Genomic DNA, 22,568 nt, shown 5'->3' with positions numbered 1-22,568 from the left:
GCCTTCTTGAGCCATTCTGTCCCAAATTTTTAAAAGGGGTCGCGTTCCAATCAGTGTCTCAACACTCCCACAGCCTGTGGTCAGAAGATGGCACAATCATAATCATAATTAGAGGCTCCCTGTTATGATAGCAGGTAAATTTTATAATGCTGGGAGAGAAGAGATAAATAAAATGTCACCAATGGTGTTTATAAAGAAAAGGACGTGAGATGTTTCTGTGCTACATTTTTTGAAAAAGGCAATAGCACGGCATATGCTAGGCAAGCTGCCCAGTACATTCTGCACTGTGCATAAACGATCAGCTTGGCTCTGCTATGACTTAGAGACATGTCAGAGGAGCACAGCTCTAGAGAGCTGGCTCGGGGTAGTGATGTTGACACACATCGCAGGAGGAAGGCTGGATGCAGCAATGGATAGCCGTGTTTAATATAAAACATTGCATCAGATGCTGAGTTTATGGGCTGGCTGCAGAGTAAGTGGTTTCTGTTTCTATATCTAGTAAAGTATCAGGTACTAGTAGAAGAAATATAAGATTTTTCGATGAACCTGTTCACATTGCTTCAATGTGTACTCTACTCTGTTTTCTTTAGTATCTAATGACCTGTGCCATTACAAATAACTTAGTTTGAATTAATTAATATATCATCCAACTATCCAGAATTCTTCTTCTTTTGTTGTTGTTGTTTGTATTAGACGATTGATAAGGTCTTAGATTTATCTACCTATTTATTTTTAATTTGAAAATCACAATCTTAGTCATTTTTAAGTATACAGTTTAGAGTGTTAACTCTACAAATATTGTTATGCAGTAGGTCACTAGAAATTGTCATCTCGCAAAGCTGAAACTCAGTACCTGTTGAACAACTCCTCTTTTCTTCCCACCAACCCCTGGTCCCAGCCCCTGGCAACCACCTTCCACTCTGCTTCTATGAGTTGGACATATACTGAAACCAGACAGTATTTTTCTTTTTGTGACTGACTTATTTAATTTAGCATAATGTCCTCAAATTTCATCTATATTGTAGCATGTGTCAGGCTTTCCTTTCTTATAAGGATGTCCCATTTTCCACTGTATGTATGTACCACATTTTCTTTATTCACTCATTCATGGACCTTTTGGGTTACATCTACCTTTTGGCTACTGTGAGTAAAGTTGCAATGAGCATGGGTGTGCAAATATCTGTTCAAGATACTGTTTTCAACCATTTCAGATATACACTCAGAAGTAAGACTGCAAGACCATATAGCAATTCTATTTTTAATTTTTTGAGGAAACTCTCTATTGTTCTCCTTAGCAACTGCCCCATTTTACCTTCCCACCAGAAGTGCACAATGTTCCAGTTTCTCCACATCCTCACCAATACTTGCTATTTTCTGTTTTTGTGTTTATCTGGTTGGTTTTGGTTTTCTTTTTTATAATGTCTTCCTAATGGTTGTGAGATGATATCACATTTTTATTTGTATTTCTCTAAAGATTACCGCATTAAACATCTTTTTATATGCTTGATGGCCATTTGTATCTCTGCTTTGGAGAAATGTCTATTCAAGTCTTGCTATTTTTAGATTGGGTTATTTGCTCTTGTTGTTGTTGAGTTGTAGGAGTTATTTATGGAGTCAGATATTAGCTCCACACAGTACAAGACTTGCAAGTATTTCCTGCCATTATGTAGGTTGCCTTTCACTCCATTGTTTGTATGTGCAAGGGTTTATTTCTAGGCTCCCTCTTCAGTTCTGTTGGTTTATGTGGCTGTCTTTATCCTAGTACTAAAAACCAAATTCAGGCCTTAGAGGCCAATTTTAATGACCACCCAAAATTAGATAATTACTAAATGTCATCATTGTGAAACTGCAAAGTGATAGCAGTCTGACAGGGGAGTGGATAGAGGAAGAATCACCAAGGAGTCATCTGAACTTTAAACTTGCCCCACAGGTTTTGTGGAGTCTTAAATAATACTTCTACACTTGTCTCCTAGAGCTGTGGTAATACAATACCACAAACTTGGTTGCTTACCACAACAGAAATTTATTCTCACACAGTTCTGAAAGCCAGAAGTCCCAAATCAAGATGTTGGAAGGGCTGGTTCCTTCTGAAAGTTCTGAGGAGGAATCTATTCCATACCTTTCTCCCAGCTTCTGGTGGATGCTTGATAATTCTTGGCTAATAGACACAACACTCCATCCTGTCTCCATCCTTACAGCACTTTCTCTGCATCTGAAATCTCTCTCATAGCATATGGGTCATTGGATTTAGGGCCCACCCCAAATTCAAGATGATCTCATTTTGAGATATTTAATTACACCTGCAAAGACCCTATTTCCAAATAAGGGCACATTCACAGGTAGCAGAGGTCAGGACTCGGACATATTTTTTTGAAGTCACTAAATATACTACTGCCAAAATCATGGCAGAACATGAATCTAAGCATTTAACACAATGTCAGTCCAGAATAAGCGAAACCTCTGATGCTGGCCAACGGAGACTAAAAATCTTGTCTGGACAATTCAGGATGGTGGGAACTCTAATAAAATATAACCCTGATGGAATATGAATTTAGAGTTATTAACCATGTGAGAGGGAAAGAAAGATAATCCTTGACCATAAATAAAAGAAAGATTGTATTTAAAATAGTCAGAAAAAAACACATTCTACTGTCAATTGTGTCCTCTTCCAAATGTCCATTGAGGCAAATCAGGAGAAAAGGGTTCATTCATTTCTTGCTTTTTCTCTTCTTTCATCTCTGTCATTCCCAATCCCTGTTCCCTTTTTCCCTCACCCTCTTTCTCTTTCTTTTAAAATCTTCCTTTTTCACCATTTCCTCTTTTTCCTCATTTTCTTCTTTCCTAATTTCCATGATTGCAATAATAGTTTAAGATTAGGGCTGTGTGATTCAGAACTTGATGACTATTTTCTATGAAAGAACAATATATGATTCTAATAGTTGCTTTTGGTTTTTTTTTTCCCTATTAGAAATAAAATGTTTCAAGATTAGAATCCTCCTGGACAAAATATTGCCATATAGTATCTTACTTCCATCAAAAGAAATGTTATAAAATAAATGTTTTGATCAGATTCTTTCCAATGTATGTGTCTTCAGAGCAATACCATTGTATTTGACCTTAGGCAGTTCATGAATCTGGTCTTTTGTATTTGAATGTATTTTTATTCTAGCTTTAAGCAAGAATATTTTTCCTAAGCCATAAAAGTAGTATATCTTTACTTATTGTTTACCTTGTAGCTATTTATAGATTTATAGTTTAGTGACTCCAGTGTTTTATTCCACAGTTTCTAAGTTTTCATAAATTTAACATCTCATTATTTTAATGAATGGACACAAACTCAAATTTTCCAGTCATATTCTACAAGTTCTGACAAATTTGTTGCAAAGAAATGAAGAAAAAAATAGAATTATGACTTTGACTTTCAGTGACTATATTAAAAATCTTAATCATCAGAATTCCCTCAGAAAATTGAAGACAACACTTCCCAAGTATGTATGCTGCACATAACTTGTTTTGATTATCATGTTAACTAACACTGATTCTGATTAGGAAACGCTTCTGATTAAGAAAGTAATTTGCATCAACTTTCAGACAATAGTCTTAAGCTCATGGAACTTAAACTACTGTAATCACATATTCCCCATTAAGAGCTGGCCTGATAAAAGTGACATGGCCTATTAAATGTGTGTTACATGAGGTGACACACTGAAAGACTGAGATTCAGACAAACAGGATGCACTGTATTTATAACAAATGCTTATTGCTTTAGAAAACGAATTTTATTTCCACTATCCAAAAGCATGTTAAAATTTAAAGCTTTTTTTCCCCAGAATCCCAACTTCTCTTAGCATCTTGACATTTTAATTTATTATGGAAGAAATTAAAAAAAGATTAATACTCTATTTTATACAGTATATTGATAATTTTAAAATTTCACTTTATAATTTGAAAGTGCACCTACCTACTTTAGCTAAGAAAAAGGTCAGCATACGTAAGTGACTTCCAAAGGAACAAAGTAATATTCAGAGTAGTTCCGTCACATAAGTAAGGCATACAGCATAGGGTCAGACATTTTGGTTTAATTGCTTTAATAAAATATAAAGGTCTGCTATTAAATAATTGCCCCATTTCTCAAACTTTTATATCCTATCAGATATATTCATATGTGTAATGATGAAAAGTAATTAAAAGTCTAGAATTTATTCTTCAAGAGTCAATTGAAAGGAACATATTTTAAATAAAGATGTATTTTGACTCATTATTCAGATAGAATACTAGTTTTTACCATGGCTTAAGGTACATTACTCCTCTTTATATAATCATTAAAGAAATAAAGAAAAGATTTTCTCTGTGAAAGAGTATTGAAAGTTAGGCTATATTATGTCAGCACGATGCTTTTCTCTAAAATATGCGGTCCTGGTTATCCTGGAAAATAAATACTCAGAATAAATGTATCCAACTAGATGAACTACTGACCAGTTCTACTGCAAAAATTCCTATATATCTTTGCTTATTATTAATTTTATTATTTTCATCCTTGCTGTCTAAGTGAACACTCAACTGTCACAGTCTCTGTTAACAAAATAAAGGTGAGTAGATTGAAATACAAGCAGAGATTTGTGCTACACAAATTGGCTTCTATAATAATGATGTTTTCTCTTCCATTGGAATTAACTGTTGCCCTTTTTAGGTATAACCAGATACTTTCACTGTGTAGAGAAAATGCTTATGGAAAAAAATTGTCAAAATTTGGTAATTTGGTGAGTTTCTCCTGGTTAATTCATCTCTGTAGGGCACCCCAGCAATTTTACATTTCCTGGCACATAACAGATGACCCACAAATGTTTCCAAGTTTGTGAGAGCTATGTTTTGCAAAATATGTTCCCTCCCACTCCATACCTGAGACCAGGAAAATAAAATTAACACTTGACTAATATGATTAATTTTTTATTGGACTCAAGCAACAGTTCCTGGTATGCAGTGAAATAACAATTCACCAAAGAAAATAAATCTTAAAATTCATGCAACCACACCACTTTGCTTTTCCCTGACATTGAAGTAAAATTATTTATTAGCTATTCTAATTAATCCTCTAAAAACTGAAATTAACCATCACCCTACTCTAATCTCTGCAGACTATGAAAACACATCAAAAGGTAAAGAGATGCTAAACTCAAGCTGCAAACATTTATTCCTCCAAATAAGTGATTATATATTTAAAATCAGCTAAGGAAATAAAATGAAGGATGCATCCTAAAACACAGGAGTTCTCTTGTGAAATTGAATTTCAGTGATATAAAAGCTAATGAGATTTGCAATGACTCCCCTGCCATTTTAGTGATGCCTCAATGACATGGAAATATTAAGGTGGAAAAACATTGGGGTATAATTAGGAAACATTTTCATTTTAAGAGGGCCACTAAAAATAAAGAGGAATATTATTAGTAGTGTAATGATACACAGAATACATTTTATTTAGGTGGCAAAATTTGATTGTACCTATTACTTTGGCATAAATTACCTTAGACATTTGAGGCACTTATAATTAATTATCAGTGCAAATTTATGAAGAACTGAAAATTAGTTGTTAGATTGGGAATAATAAAATTTTGGAATAAAGACTTTTCTGTTAAGTAAAATTTCAGTATGCTTTTTTTTTTTTTTTTTTTTTTTTAGTTTTCTTAAAACTTACCTAAGAGAGAGAGAGAGCAGGATCTGGGTGAGAGGCAGAGGAAGAAGCAGACTCCCCGCAGAGCAGAGAGCCCATTGCGGGCTGGATCCAACGATTTTTTTTTTTTTTTTGGATCCAAAGATTCATTTTAATTCATCTTAGTTTTAAAGTACACACAATGGGGGGAATCCCAGGTGGCTCAGTGGTTTAGCGCCTGCCTTTGGCCCAGGGCACGATCCTGGAATCCCGGGATACGGTCCTGGGATCGAGTCCCGCGATGGGCTCCCTGCATGGAGCCTTCTTCTCCCTCCTCCTGTGTCTCTGCCTCTCTCCCTCCCCCCCACCCCGTCTATCATGAATAAATAAGTAAATCTTTAAAAAAAATTGAACACCAATAAAAAATAAAGTACAACGATCTTGATATATGATTAATATACTTAGTAAAGACAATAGGGAAATCTTGGTAAATTTTATAAAAGAGTAAGACTACTTAACTATATGTGTTTTATTTTTTCTTAACATATCGGAAAGTTGGTGGTGGAATATTGTATTTGTAGCACTTTAGCAGATATTCTTAACATTTAAAGATTGAATATGTTGTAATCTAGAATACTCCAGCAATTAGACATATGCTTTCTAATCACAAATCAAATAATACAGTTCATGCTTTAATTTTATAAAGCAAAGCATTTTTATGAATTTTCTAAAAATAAATGGAAACTTTTAAATTGCTGTTTTACAATTAAGTTTAGGTTCATTGTAGATGTTCTTCAAAGCTGCCATTTGCTGAGTCAGGAATTCCTAAATTTAAAACTAAAAAGAGAGACTAGTGTAGGGTTTTAGCACATGTCCCAAGACTCTGTTTTCTACATTTTCTTAATTTTCAAAAAGAAAAGGGAATTCAATAAGAAGCCTTCAAATGCATGGTATTTTATATAAGAGCTAAAATAAAAAGATATATGATTATAAATGGATATTTCACAATTGAGCAATTCAATTCATTTAAACTTAATTTATCTATACTTACATTAAGCCAAGAAAAAATGTACAGTAGGTCATACAAGAAAGTTTCTATATTCTCTTATGGGCCCTGTGTTCTGAGGGCTCAGTCTCTGGAGAAGATCTGCATCGTATTTGCTTCTATGAACTTACTATAGTAATCTGTTTCTTCCATTTTCTCCTTACATATACCTATAACCTATGTTCCTTCTCCCAAAGCACATATTCTCCTACCAGTCCACTCAATATGTCCAAGTACTAGATTTAGCTAGCAATTTTAGGTAATATAGGATAGCTGTAATAGTGAAAACCAGATTCATTCTCATTTCTCATATAAAGTACACATTTGAGGTCCCTGGGTGGCTCAGTAGGTTAAGCATCTCCCTTCGACTCCGATTATGATCCCAGAGTCCTGGGGTTAGGCTCCCTACCTAGTGGGGAGTCTGCTCCTCTCTCTCTCTCTCTCTCTCTCTGCCCCTCCCCCACCAACCCTGGTCTCTGTCTGTCTCTCTCTGTCTCGTTCTCAAATAAATAAATAAAACTTAAAAAAATAAAAAGTGGGGATCCCTGGGTGGCGCAGCGGTTTAGCGCCTGCCTTTGGCCCAGGGCGCGATCCTGGAGACCCAGGATCGAATCCCACGTCGGGCTCCTGGTGCATGGAGCCTGCTTCTCCCTCTGCCTATGTCTCTGCCTCTCTCTCTCTCTCTCTGTGACTATCATAAATAAATAAAAATTAAAAATATATATAAAAAAAAGTTTAAAAAAAATAAATAAAAAGTGAATAGGTATTATCTTCAAGAAAAATGTTGCTTGCTACAGGGAATGTTTAGTACTACGGTCCCTCCATCTAGAATTCTCTTCCTATTGTTTCCTAGAGAAATTACTTATTCTTTAAAACTCACCTCAAATATCACCTTTCCTGGGAAGCTTCTCTTCAGTTCTCTAAGCACAGTAAGTGTTCCCTCTCCTAATTTCCACTCTAGAAAAGGGGCCTCTGGTATAGGTTTACCCACCAGGGATGTGGGAAGACTACAGTAGGAGCTTGGTCATCTTTGTGTTCACAACTTACTTTCTCTAAATATTTAATAAAATTATGAATAAATAAATGTGCTATAAAAGTATAACTTTTTAAATAAACACCCTCAAAATCAACATTTTATTATTCTAGTTATAACAAAGGAGGGGAAAATGTGAGGGTGAAACAGTTTAATATGTTGTTCTGTATCACTTGAGGAACATTGATAAATTTAAGATATATTTTTTTAAGATTTATTTATTTACTTACTTACTTATGATAGACAGAGAGAGAGAGAGAGAGAGAGAGAGAGAGAGAGAGAGAGAGAGGCAGAGACACAGGAGGAGGGAGAAGCAGGCTCCATGCCAGGATCCCGATGTGGGACTCGATCCTGGGACTCCAGGATCGCACCCTGGGCCAAAGGCAGGCACCAAACTGCTGAGCCACCCAGGGATCCCCAAGAAATATTTTTAATGTAGGAAAAATTATAGATAAATATTGAGATGTAAGAAAAATGATACATAAGTATTTTGCAATCCTGGGATGCTCATTATTGGGGATAAATTTTAATAATATTTTGATTATAATCGGCACCTGTCCTCATATAGTGAATTCTTTTTTTTTTTCTTCTAAGACTTTTTATTTATTTATTCGTGAAAGACACAGGGAGAGAGAGGCAGAGACACAGGCCGAGGGAGAAGCAGGCTCCATCCAGGGAGCCCGACGTGGGACTCGATCCTGGGACTCTGGGATCATGCCCTGAGCCAAAGGCAGAGGCTCAACAGCTGAGCCACGCAGGCGTCCCTCATATAGTGAATTCTGTTTTGAAAACCCTCTCCCACTGCCCAGCTACTCAGGATCTGAATGTCTCTATGGAGCTGTGAATTACACTCGTTGAAAAATTCACCGGGATTTGGAAATCAAAGCAGTACGAGGTAGTATTTCTTGTGGAAAACATCATTGGCCATGTTTTTGTCAGCAGCATCAAAAAATAACTCAGAGATGTTCAGTTAGAGCACAGCTGGGTATTCCCACGTACCAAAGACATCGAGCACGGAGAGTTGTGAACATGGGCCATGTAATAGCCGTGAGGGCGAAATGGAGTCTGTGGGAAAGGAGTCTCACTTTTTTTTTTTCTGGGTGAATTTTTGGCAGGGAACTGTCAAGAAAGGCAGTTTGCTCTTTAGCTGACCAACAGATTTATCAGGGAAAGTGGCTTTCACTCTGTGGTTTCAAATTGGAAAAATTGACAATGTTTCCAGCTCTCTGTGAAGACAATAAGGCTCCTGTCTTCCCGTTAGTACCTCCACCCTAGTTAGGTTTGTTTTTCCTGATATTGTTTTTCCTGAGACACCCAGGAACCCCTAGTTTCTTTTCCTTTTTTAAGACTTTATTTATTTATTCATAGAGACACACACAGAGAGGCAGAGACACAGGCAGAGGGAGAAGCAGGCTCCATGCACCGGGAGCCCGATGTGGGACTCGATCCCGGGTCCCCAGGATCACGCCCTGGCCTGAAGGCAGGTGCCAAACCCCTGAGCCACCCAGGGATCCCCAGAACCCCTAGTTTCTAATTTACATACAAAGTTAGCCCCACCTAGTGTTCCCAAAATATGTTTTTATTACTTAACTCTCCTGCATATTTTTTTAATGTTTCGCATTTTGGTAATTTAAATGCCTAACAATTCTAACTTTTACATAAGTCTCTCAAATGTGAATAAATTTCAGCTAATCTTCATTGCTTTTCCATGGTTTCCCCACACTCCACTACATTTCTCAGTGGCTTTTAACCATGATGTGTGCATTATTCTCTGAGCCTTAGCTTATGCTGTTCACCAGACAAGTCTCTTGATCACTCAGACAGACTAGTTAAATTACCCTCCTTTGAATTTTTACAGAACTCATTTTATATACAACTAATTTGACATTTACAATTCACTGCCTGGTACAACTGATTTTCTTTTTAAGTATATAAGATTTATCTTTAAATTGGATTTTAAATAGATCAAAGAGAGAAAGTCTTAGAAGTTTAACCCATATTAAATATATCGTAGATTTTGTACAAATCATTATCAGTAATATATTTTTCCAATAAAACCTTCTGTCAGTCCTTTATTACATATTTCTAAACTCTTTTTTCTCTAATAAAGGGGAGTTTATGTCACTAGAAACCACAGATTTCTAAGAAAATGTTTCCCATGAGAAATGCTAATTTTAGAGATTAAACCTTTTTTTTTTAACTTACTGTTATATTCCCAATTTAGTAATCATTACTGAAGGCAACATTTGAGCATTAGAGCCCAGAATAATTATTTGCATTAATCAGAATACATGTTTGTCATATATAATAATTATTTTATGCTTCTTGATGCACATAGATTATAAAAATTACACCGTTCTCCACCCTTCCTTGTTATTATGTCATTTATATTGTCACTTCACTTGAACCTGGGCTGACCTTGCGAGAGCTTTCGGCCCACAGAAAACAGTGAAAGTGACAGTACACAGTTTATATATTTATGGACAGTTTATAGTCCAGGCCTCAAAAAGCATTGCCACTGTCACTCGAATGAGCCTGGGAATGGGAGGAATGGGAGACCGTGGGAAGCTAAGTCATGTCATGCCAGGCAGGCTCTCCTAAACCAACCAAACTCATCAGGAGCAAGCTGAACTGAAACCAGCAGAACCATGGAGAAAAACACGCTGGGGAACTCTACCAGAGAGCAGAACCAAATCCTAAGGAACACATAGGACCTGCAGATAGGGGGATCTGGCAACATTTGCCTAGTGAGGTGTCAGAATTGAGAGGAATTAGTGACTGCTGAGTACTTTTTTTCATCCCCTTTCAAATATGACACCTCACCGAAATTCTAAGGCACAGTGTCAGAATAATCCATTATTAGTGATTGTTCTTTGTCATTCAATTATTCTAAAATAATTTGCTCACTAGTTCCTCGTCAGCTATCCTATGCCCAATCCCTCTGTCACTTGAAAAGTTTTCTGATATTTCTTTGCCTTTTAATATTTCCAAATAACAAAATCTCTATTTATTCAGTTATTCTTTATAAGATTTGGTTTCCTTGTTGCTTATCTTTGGGACATAGTACATCTTCCACTGTGTCTTAAAATGTGGGGCCTAGAATAAAAGGTCACCCCAGATATGCCCTGACAAGAGTATGGAATTCAGAAAGAACTACTTCTTTCCTTTTTTTCTGGTCATGAGATAGTGATGGCTTGTTGAACTTTTTTTTTTTCACATGATCCGTAATCAGACCAGCTTCCTCACTGATAGTTATCTATAGTTGTTCTGCAAATGGACTAGAATAGCAGTGTCTAGTTGTCCATATCCAGTTTCATTATTTTATTATGGACCAGGTAACAGATTGAGCAGATCTTTCAGAAATTATGCTTCCATAACCATACTTTGCTTTACTTTGTGGCAAAGGATAAAATAAATATTTTGGTCTTTAAAATATTTAATGTCTACAGAGTCAAATCTGAGCCCTGAGCTACATCACTGAAGACATCCCGAGACTAATATTGAGTTTATTTATTGGCACACTTTGAATATGGTTATTATAACAGGTGTTAATTTATGTAACTCAGCCAAAATCCACTTCATATTTCTACTTCCCAGGCAAAATAACTTAAGAAACTTTGTCAAATATCTGGCAAAATAGACATACAATGTTCACATCATGTTATTCAAGTTTCTAATAAAAATCCTATTATAAAAATAACTAGATTAATTTCACAGGATGAATTATTATTCATAGTAAATCTATAATATCTTTAATAGCCAAAATATTGCCCATGGGTTATAAACCATTGGGTTAACTATGGTACACAGACTTATAAAACAGAATCTCTGTAGTCACTCAGGCAATGAACAACCAATAGCCTGTGTGGCAAATGCTGTTATTTACCAAAAAATATATTTTCCCTTCTATTTAGCTGTAACTAACCTCATTTTACAACCTCCCTTGCAGCTAAACATTGCCATATAACTGAGTTCTAACTGTGAAATGTAAGCAGAAGTGTTATCTGCTATGTGGGAGCCAAATCTTTTAAGAAGAGGAATGTCCCCCTTACTCTTTCAATTCCAGGTAGGGATGATGATTAGTAGGGCTCTGGGAATTGCAGAGTCACATCCTGGATGCACCCTGTGCCTGAATCACCACATTGAGGAAATAATCTGCCAGTGATAAACATTTACTTTTAGAGAGGGAGAGATAATCAGTGTGTGTACCCGCGTGCTCATGCTGGCTGGGCGGTAGGGTGGAAGCTTGAGTCTTTAAATTTGAGGCTGTTGTACAGAAATGAAGCTAACCAAAGTCATATTATTTTAATCCTGTATTTATATTCTCTACAAAAGACTTTTGGCTATGCTTAAGGAATTTATTGAAAGAATTCTTAATTCCCCTAAGACATACATTTAGTCATTGCAAAGTCCTGATTATGAGGATAAAATTCATTACTTCAAAATACGTTCACAGAAAGATTTTCTATTTTTTTCCTTCTTTCACAGGTCAACTCTTTACTTGTTTAATGATAAAAATTAGTTAACAAAGTTATCCTTCATTTATTATGTGGTGTTCCAAGGTCAAGCTGAAAAATGACTGAATGCTTAGGTGGAAGTAAAGCAATGACCCCATAATGCACATTATTCTCCAATTCCATTTATATATGGATGATGTGCTGTATCTTAGAGAAGCTATAGCTAATTAATGCTACTTTCTGAAATAGGACATAGCAGTTTAGAGTCTTTGCTAGCCATAGACTGGGCACTGTGGGAGATTGTCTATGGGTTGCTATTTGACATCCCTCCTCTCATAAACGTGCAGTTTTTCTGACCAAACCACAAACCAGATACTATCCCTTTGAGGCTATCCAAGGTCGGAGAAACTCCTCTAGTGGAAAGCGACATGGGAGACCATCTTAATTTCAAAAACAACCTAGAACTTCTCAGAGCATTCCACCGTGGTAAAGCCTGAACCCCCATTCCAACACACCTGTAAGAGGAAAGATGTTAAGGGAAAAGGGATATTGTAAATTGTCTCTCAATCTTTACTTGCCCCCAAACAACCTATAAACCATACTTTGGCTCATAAAAGCAAGCCACAGACATGACTGAGTTGTCTTGGTAATTATATTTGAAATTCCTCCTTTAGCTTAATACAATTATTCTTGCTATTCCATTTACATGGTTTTCTGATTACTCCTGGATTATGGGCTTTATACTGGTGCTTCAGGACATCGCTCTGGGCTTTGTCACGTTGTAAAATGTGCAATAGCCTTTCCTAGTTTTGCAGACAACAGTGTTCCTCATGTTTTTCTCCTGGCTTTTTAATTTTTCAATGATGTGAGAAACCTCTGCCTCATCTTATTACATGGAAGTCCCGCCTTATCTTTCAACTCTCCCTCACATAATACTGTCATTGGTATTAAATTGCCCTGTACACTGTTCACACATAATAGCTAATCTCCTGCATAATCAGCCTCATTACTTGTTAGAGCTCATCTTCTGTTACTTTCTCAACATCCGATGCCTCCTTTTGCTGTAGGTATTTTCACTGGTTGTTCTCCCCTACAATGTGGATGAACCTTGAAAACATTAAACTGAAAGCCAGATGCAAAAGGCTGCATTTTTTATGATTCCATTTACATGAAGTATCAAAAATAGGTTAGTCCACAAAGACAGGAAGCAGACTAATGGTTGTCAAAGGTTGGGGGAATGATGGGGAGTGACTGCATAACCTGTACAGAATTTCCTTCTGCCGTGATGAAAATGTTTTGAAACTAAATAGAGAGGATAGTTTCACAAACTATGAATATACTAAATGCCACTGAATTGAACACTATAAAATGGTTCATTTTATGTTAATTGAATTTTACCTCAATAAAAGTTACTAGAAATTAAAAAAAAATAATGACTTCCTAAAGCCACTTCTGATATTTACACTGCTATTTTCCTCACCTCTTTCAAGTCATTACTCTCATGAAGGTTTTCCTAATTAATCAATCAGAACCTGTAACCTTCCTATTAATAGTGCTCATCCTCCTTCCCTGTTTCATTTTTCTCCTAAGCACTTACCCTCATCTAACGTACTATGTTTTTCCTTAATTATATGTTAATTGGCAATCCTCCTCTACTAGAAAGTACACTATACGAGATCAGAAATTTTCCTTTATTTTTTCAAATATCTTATTTATTTATTCATGAGAGACACAGAGAGTGAAAGGCAGAGACATAGGCAGAGGGCAAAGCAGGCTCCATGCAGGGAGCCCCATGTGGGACTCGATCCTGGGACTCAGGATCACACCCTGAGCTGAAGGTGGATGCCCAACTGCTGAGTCACCCAGGCGTCCCAGAGGTTTTCCTTTAATGTTTGTAACCCCAATTCTTAAAAAAGTGCCTGGCACAGAAAAAAGGTGCTTAATGGATGTTTATTTAAGAAATAAATGGGGGGGCAGAAATGAATGAAAGAAATGAAATGAATGAAAAAAAAGAATGAACCTCACGTGTCATTTTTTATATGTGTTGCTCTAGTCTCTACATTAAGTTGGATCATTTCAATATGTGTCTTAGAGCATATGCATTTTTAATTAACCCATTCAACTATATCTTCTGAGAGTTTTACCTCATCTTCTAGTCTGTGCTGGAATTAAGGTGAGTCAAGTAGTTGACGTTTTAGAATCATTGAGATGTGGATTTGAATCTTAGTGTACAGATCCTGGCTGTGTGAGTTACAATTACTTTAATAATTTCCTCTAGGATTCTGTTACTTCAACAATAAATATGTGTATTAGTCAGAGTTCTTTCTACCAAGAACAAAACCAATAGATCTCCTAATATATATCAGTTGGGTCCAGAGTAACAAAGAGCATATATATATATAGAGAGAGAGAGACAGAGAGACAGAGAGAAATGGAGAGACAGAGACAGAAAAAGAGAGATTATTACAAGGAATTGGCTCAAAATTCCAAGGCCTATAGTCAACAAGCTGGAGACCCAGGAGAGCTGATGGTGTATGTCCAGTCTGAAAGCTGGAAAGCTCAAAACCCAGAATGAGCCAATGTTTCAACTGAGTCTGAAGGTAGGAAAACAAAACAAAACAAAACAATGTCCAAGCTTGAAGTTATTCAGGAAGAAAGAATTCTCTCTTATTGGGAGAGGTTCAGCCTTTGGTTCTATTCAGGTCTTTGATTGATGGATGACACCCACTCACATCAGCAAAAGCAATATACTTTACTAAGTCTATTGATTTAAAAGTTAAAATTATCCAAAAATGGGACGCCTGGGTGGCTCAGTGGTTGAGCGTCTGCCTTTGGCTCAGGGCATGATCCCAGAGTCCCAGGATTGAGTCCCACATTGGGCTTCCTGCATGGAGCCTGGTTCTCCCTCTGCCTATGTCGCTGCCTCTCTCTCTGTGCCTCTAATAAGTAAATAATTAAAATCTTTAAAAAAATTATCAAAAAATACTCTAACAGACACACTCAGTAATATTTGACTGAATACTGAGTACTCTGGCCCAATTAAGTTTACAGAAAATTAACAATCACAATACATACAACAATATCTAACTTACAGGGTTGATTTGAGGGTTGGATGAATATATTAAATGCTACAGAATTAAAGCTTAGTATTTAAATTATCTTCTGTATTTTTCCTTTATGTTGAGATATTCTTAACTTCAGCTGTTATTCTTGCTTTCTATTTCTCTGATCATTTACTGACACAGTTGTTTAATAGAGTAAGATTAAGAATCAAATATTGTATATTTTATAAATATGAATCTAAACTGATAGGGTTATAGCACCTCTATTAAAATATTGATTAATTATCTATTTCTAAACCAACATTTAAATAATTAAAATATAATCACATTTGTCTGCTCTCAGTGGTCTGGTAATTTCTACTGTTTTCACCATTAGTCAGTGATTATTCGCCATGGCCAAGCAATTAATTTGCAGCTACTTTCAGCATAATGAGATATAATTATTCTTAGCCAAGAGACTTGAATTTATAAAGAGAAACTAGGGATCATACAATCACTATTTCATCTTACATTTCAATTCATTCTTATAAATACTTCCTATATCTTTTTCAATTCAAAAAATCTTATTTTCTAGAGAAAACTGAAGTGAATAGGAGCTGGTGGATTTTGCAACTGCAATATCATCCATAAACATTAAGCTGTTGGCCTCAAGCAATGATTCAACAATTCTTACATCATCATTTAGTTCTAGATATATTTAATAAAGTAATCTTTGCAATTCTTAGCAACTATTCATGCTCATATAATAAAATCAACTTTATTGAAGCTTGGAACTTATCAATATTATTCTTAAAATTCTATGGTAAATACCTCATATGCCTTATGTTCCTCATTTCCAGCTTAGGTAAATACTTTCTCACTTCTGTGAGAAGTGCAGTTGTACTAACTTTTAGAATACACCTCCACTTTTTTCTACAATAAGTATATAATTGCACAAAGAGATATACTTTTTTTAGTGCTTTCCAGAGTTCTGAAATAGTGTCTGTTTCAGGGATATGAAATAAATAACTTGTATCTGAATTTTTAAAAACCTGTTTTCCTAAACTCTAGGGTCCATGAGTAATTATGATATGTCTTCATTTGCATGTCTATCATAAATGTGAAGATGGCATGATTATGGTTACTCTCTGCCAAGTCATTTCCTCTTCACCCTCTACTTCATTCTTGTTTATTCCTTGAGATTGCTTGAGAAAGCTTTTCACAAGAGGATGCATTCTAGTTTCCCCATTATAACTGATGAGTCTTGATATCTTATTTTACAAAGGAAAAAAATAAAATGTCTTTATCCTAATCCTCAGAGAATATAAAATTGCTATTAAGAAAGCTAACACTTAAAATAAATCAATGACCTCCATAACTACTTAGGAGACCTTTGTGCTAATATTCAATGTTTAGAACACTGTTGTAGTCATATTTGCCATGCTCAGAAAAAGAAAACTTTTAACCATATAGGGAATTAGCTTGATTGTATAGTTTTAGCAAGATAAAACCTGTCAAATGATATATGTATGGTTAGAGTGTCCTTATAACCACAGTGGCTTGCTTAGGAGTCAGTTTTGTAGTCTATTTTATGAAAAGAATTAGTCATATCCTCTGGAAGTCTCAGTTGATTAAAGTCTACATCCACAATAAAATCACTTACTTTCAACTCTTCACTGAAACTTCTCTAAATATTAAATCCACAATGGAGGGGGAGGCACCTGTGTTGCTTAAGCAGCTGCCTTCAGCTCAGGTCATGATCACAGGGTCCTGGATCAAGGCCCCATATCAGGCTCCCTGCTTAATGGAAAGCCTGTGTTCCCTCTCCTCCCTACTTGGGCTCACTCTCACTATCTCTATCTCTCTCTCAAATAATTAAATAAAATCTTTTTTTAAAAATCCACTATAGGAATCATGTAACTTCCATACTCTATACTGTATTTCACTATTGGGTATGATATGTAATTTTAATTGAATATCTCCTTGATAATACTCTTCTGCGCCAATCACACTTTTTTTTGTTTTTATTTTATTGTTGTTACTTATATTCTGTTTTTTTTTCACTTTCTCACTTTATTAATACAAAGGGAACGTTTTAAAAGGATGACTTCTGAAATTCACACTTAAGTCATATGGTAGCTTGTTAAACTGATTAGCAATTTTCTTTTTTTTTTTAGAAATTTATTTTTTGGGATCCCTGGGTGGCGCAGCGGTTTGGCGCCTGCCTTTGGCCCAGGGCGCGATCCTGGAGACCCGGGATCGAATCCCACGTCGGGCTCCCGGTGCATGGAGCCTGCTTCTCCCTCTGCCTGTGTCTCTGCCTCTCTCTCTCTCTCTGTGTGTGACTATCATAAATAAATAAAAATTTAAAAAAAAAAAAAAAGAAATTTATTTTTTATTGGTGTTCAATTTGCCAACATATAGAATAACACCCAGTGCTCCTCCCATCAAGTGCCCCCCTCAGTGCCCGCCACCCAGTCACCCCCACCCCCCGCCCACCTCCCCTTCCACCACCCTTAGTTCGTTTCCCAGAGTTAGGAGTCTCTCATGTTCTGTCTCCCTCTCTGACATCTCCCACTCATTTTTCCTCCTTTCCCCTTTATTCCCTTTCACTATTTTTTATATTCCTCAAATGAATGAGACCATACAATGGAATATTACTCAGCCATTAGAAACGACAAATACCCACCATTTGCTTCGACGTGGATGGAATTGGAGGGTATTATGCTGAGTGAAATAAGTCAATCAGAGAAGGACAAACATTATATGTTTTTGTTTTTTAAACAAAGATCCTGAGCAGTATCTTTACTCTTTCTATATTAAATACATATGCATGGAAGCATGTTCAAATTACTTTTACAAAAAAAAAACATAGAGGTCCAGTTTTGTAAATTTCTGGTTTAGATATTGCTAAAGAAAAGCATTGCAAAGAGAAGCATTTCTTTTGAAAACCAAACCAAAACAAAACAAACAAAATAAAACACCCTGACTTCTGTAATGCCTCTGATATTTGTATTATTAAGATAATGGTTTTGTCATCCTGCTCATAAAGTTAAATCAATACTTTCCTGCCTCTTCAAGCTTTCTACATTATTTGCAGCTGCTGACCATTCTCTTTTTCAAAACTTTTCTCCTTATTTCTCTGAGTTTATAATATCTGATTTTCCTCCTGAATCTATTTCATTCTTTCCCCTTACTTTCTTCCTCCAGTCATCTTTTATATATTCTATTCCCACGTCTTTGTCCTTGGCATTTGTTCTTGTTATATGTGTCTTCCTAGATGACCTCATATACAATATGGCTTTTAGTGCCATGTAAATGCTGACAAATCTCAGAGTATGATAAATCATCTCTGTTGAATGTCATATCAAAAGTCAAAGCATTTGTACGTAGGCATCTCAAAGCAAGATATTTATAATATGTTCTTGTCCTCTTGATCTCTTAGTCTCAGTGAATGAAATCACTCAGCCAAGATCACTCCAAGTCTCTCTGATCTCACTCATTATTCAGTTATTTATGAAAGACACAAAGAGAGAGGCAGGGACATAGGCAGAGGGATAAGCAGGTTCCTTGGGGGAGTCCAGTGCAGGACTCAATCCCAGGCCCTGAGGATCACGCCCTGAGCCGAAGGCAGACACTCAACCATTGTGCTACCCAGGCATCCCTCATCCTATATTTTTAATAAGCCCCAGAGTTACAGAGTCTACATTCTTATTATCATTTATATCAATTCTCTCAATTTCACCTGTCATTACCCTCATTTAGGATTTACCAGTTTTACCTGAACACTGGAGTAACTTGCTAATAAATTTAATACCCATTCTCACACTTCTCTTCGCACACATCCAGGGTGATCTTTGCAGACATTCATTGATAAAATAATTTCTCTGCTTACAGTTCTTCAGTGGACCCCTATAAGTTCAAATGCCTTAACATGGAGCTGAAGGTATTTCATGTTCTGGTAGGTGCCAACTTCTACAGTTTTGTCTCCTGCCAATTCCACAGGTGTTCCCTCTTCCTCATCTACACAAAACTAATCTATTTCTCTGGAAAGGACTACTAATGAGGAAGCGTGTCATTCTACACTGTTCTTTCCTGTCTTTATTTACTATCCCATGATATACACACATATTTCTCGGATAGTCAGACAAGCTTCCTAATGCATGTGTGAGAGACGGGCATGATTGTATGTGTCTGTGTTATCCACTTAGGTCATATTTCTCTTATTCCAGTCATATTTGTGTACATACTTATGCATACCTCTTTCATTTGTGGCACTTACCTGAATACCCATGATTATTTTTACTGTATTTTAAGTAGTCTGAGGGCAGTGTCCCACATTTTTTTCTCTAGTAGGGTCAAACAAAATATATCACAAGAGATCATAAACATGTATTATTTGAAAAATGAGCAAAACTGTAGAGAATAAAAAATAACTCAAAATTTATGATATGCCATTGCTAAATATTTCCTCAATATAATAAATAAGATATTGTTTTATTCTCTTGTCACAGAAATATAACCACCAGAAATGTTGCCGATGCTTGTTAGAAGTGATTTACTTCTGAGCCTTCATAACTATTGATACATGGGGCACCTGTTGACAGTAATATTCACAGACAATTAAGTAATTTATTTCTCTGAATTTATACTTGAAATCTTTGGCCTGTGTGTTCATTCATTTCTTTCCCTGTCAGATTGTCCTCTCTCCTTCCTATATCATTCCATGGTACCAACGGAGAGAATGTTTTCTTCATCCATTAGAGCTCAGGTCCTCAACCAGTCTTCCCTCTCCTGATTCTCCTCAATCACTTGACAATAATCCTCACTTTGATACCATGACCTAAAAAATGATAATCTATTCCCATTGTTGTCGCAGATTATATTTAGGGCCCACCATTCAAATAATATTTTATCCTGACAACAGTCTCGGAAGGCTACTTATTTTCTCACAAAAGTCTTATCTGGGGACAAGCTAAGAATTTTTCCAGATCTACATGAGCCTTCCAGACTACAACCTTTTTGTTGTCATTGTCCTTTACTGTAAAATCATACTACACAGCAAAATTTTAGGCATCACCTGCTGTGGCAGAGAATGCTGGTGTTTACCACTAGTCCTATTTCTCCTCTTCTTTCTGTGCACACAAACTATAATTCCCAGCTCTCATGCAATTACATGGTGCTTTCTGAGTTCCACTCAAGGAAAAAGAAGTGAACCTCTGTGTACCACCTCAGGGCTGGCCTCTGAAACACCTCACTGCAATCTCTTCACTCTCCCATCTCTTAACTTCCAGCAAGTCCTGCCTGGAATAATCCTGGGCACCTTTATCACCCTAACACATAGTCATTTGCACTATGCTGTATCGAAAAGGGAGCTTCCTGATTTTAAGGAATGAGACTTGAAGATATTAAGAATAGCTGTTGTTACTTTTCTTAATCAATATATCTTCTAAATACCAGGCTGTAGCCTTTCATTCCAAGGAGAATATGATGAGCCACTCATTTTGTTTTTCTCAATTTCCACGATTTTCATTATCTTGAGTAATTTATTGCATTCTAAATTTCTTAATATTTTTATGACAATGATATCACATCATTTTTCTTCAGTAAACTCCTCCTGAGGCCAAAGGAAGGATTTATAATCCCATAAACTGAATTATATTCCAAATCCCCATCTCTAATAACAGATGCTTATCCTCACTAAATATATCCGTTCACGCACTTCGGTCTTAAATCTCTCTTTCTATATACTTATATATAGTTTTTCATATCATGCTTCCTGGCTTAACATTCCTAATTAGCCTCATCATCATGTTGGGCCACTTCCTATCACTCTTATGTTCCATCTTCCTGTGATCCTGCCTTTCTTCTACTTCCCTCTGAATGCATTCTCAACCTGGATCTTTCTAATCACATTTTCCGTCTTCTGAGCTGCTGAGCTTTCTTGGAGAACATCACATAATTCTGCTGGGAGGGGGGCAGATTTATAGTTTTCAATTTTAGTTGTGTCCTCAAAACCTTTTACTCAAATCCTTTTACTTAAATGCCTTGGAGCATGATAGCACTGACCTGTGTAATGGTGTGAACACAGCTCTTCTTTCCACAGCATCTTGTACTTGCTTCGGGGTGCTGGGAGGAGGCTTTTGCACACACCCCAGCGTGAATGAACTATAGTCCCCATGCTTTATTACCCTGCTCTCCAGCCACTCCTTTACCTTCCATTAGCCCACACCTGCTCTACACACCATTGCTCATGGAAGCCTTGCCACGGCCAGTCGCCACTCTGAAATGCCAGCATCCCTCCCAGAGATGCTATCATCTGATGCTCTGAGCATTTCTCTTCCTTACAGAGTCAGAATGATGCATAGTTCACCCTCATGGCAGAAGAAAAGAGCTTCATCTCAATGTATAATTGTATTCCGTCACCTAAACACCATGTCATCATCTACCGTATACTCATTCTTTTCTCTGCTAGGTTCTTCCCCAACAAAAATATCTTTTCCACTACTATATAAGAAAATAGACAATTGTATACAACAGATACAAGTATGCAGAGGTAAATTAACGTCTAATCCACTTTGGAAGTAATGAGCTAACTATTCATTAATACCTTTCTCTGTGTCCTCTCTTTTTACATTTTCCTTGGCTGATTTAGGAACAATGAACATTCTACCCAAAACTTTTAATTTTTATATTATATTTATTTATTTATGATAGTCACAGAGAGAGAGAGAGAGAGAGAGAGGCAGAGACATAAGCAGAGGGAGAAGCAGGCTCCATGCACCAGGAGCCCGACGTGGGATTCGATCCTGTGTCTTCAGGATCGTGCCCTGGGCCAAAGGCAGGCGCCAAACCGCTGCGCCACCCAGGGATCCCACTACCCAAAACTTAGATAAGAATAATGTTTGATGTAGAAGCCTATACGGGGAGAAGAGTTTCTCCAAACATTTATTCAATAAAAATGTGTTCATTCATTCATTCAACAAGCAATGTTCTTGGAATTATACTAGTTCATGAGGAAGTGTGTGTGTGGTGTGTGTGTGTGTGTGTATAAGATTGTATTTATTTATTTATTTATTTATTTATTTATTTATTTATTATTTTTTACTCAGACTCAGTCCCAGGACCCCAGGCTTATATCCTGAGCCAAGCTGGATGCTTAACCAACTAAGCCACCCAGACACCCCAGGAAGTATGTATTTCTCTATTGCTTACTTTCGGTCTGCAAGGTAGGCTCATTGTAGGAGTGGGACAGTTTGACAGAGAAATAAGTACAATAAAATGCCAAAATTACTATGATAAGATTTAGTGTAATATAAAATGGAGTCACAAAGGAGAGTGAATA

The 22,568-nt window shown here is 36.5% G+C and overlaps 1 long non-coding RNA gene across 1 annotated transcript in view; it reads left to right on the top strand.

Annotated features, from left to right (window-relative positions):
* The first annotated feature begins 339 nt into the window (after positions 1-339).
* LOC129521121 (uncharacterized) overlaps positions 340-22,568 on the top strand; it is a 45,454-nt gene continuing 23,225 nt past the window's right edge. The window contains exons 1-2 of the long non-coding RNA XR_008666765.1: positions 340-472; positions 22,336-22,415. This is a non-coding gene — a long non-coding RNA (uncharacterized LOC129521121). The remainder of the gene's footprint in view (positions 473-22,335; positions 22,416-22,568) is intronic.

Source organism: Nyctereutes procyonoides, unplaced genomic scaffold, assembly GCF_905146905.1.
Source record: "Nyctereutes procyonoides isolate TBG_1078 unplaced genomic scaffold, NYPRO_anot_genome, whole genome shotgun sequence".
Taxonomy (NCBI): domain Eukaryota; kingdom Metazoa; phylum Chordata; class Mammalia; order Carnivora; family Canidae; genus Nyctereutes; species Nyctereutes procyonoides.
This window is presented reverse-complemented; position numbering and strand designations above follow the sequence as displayed.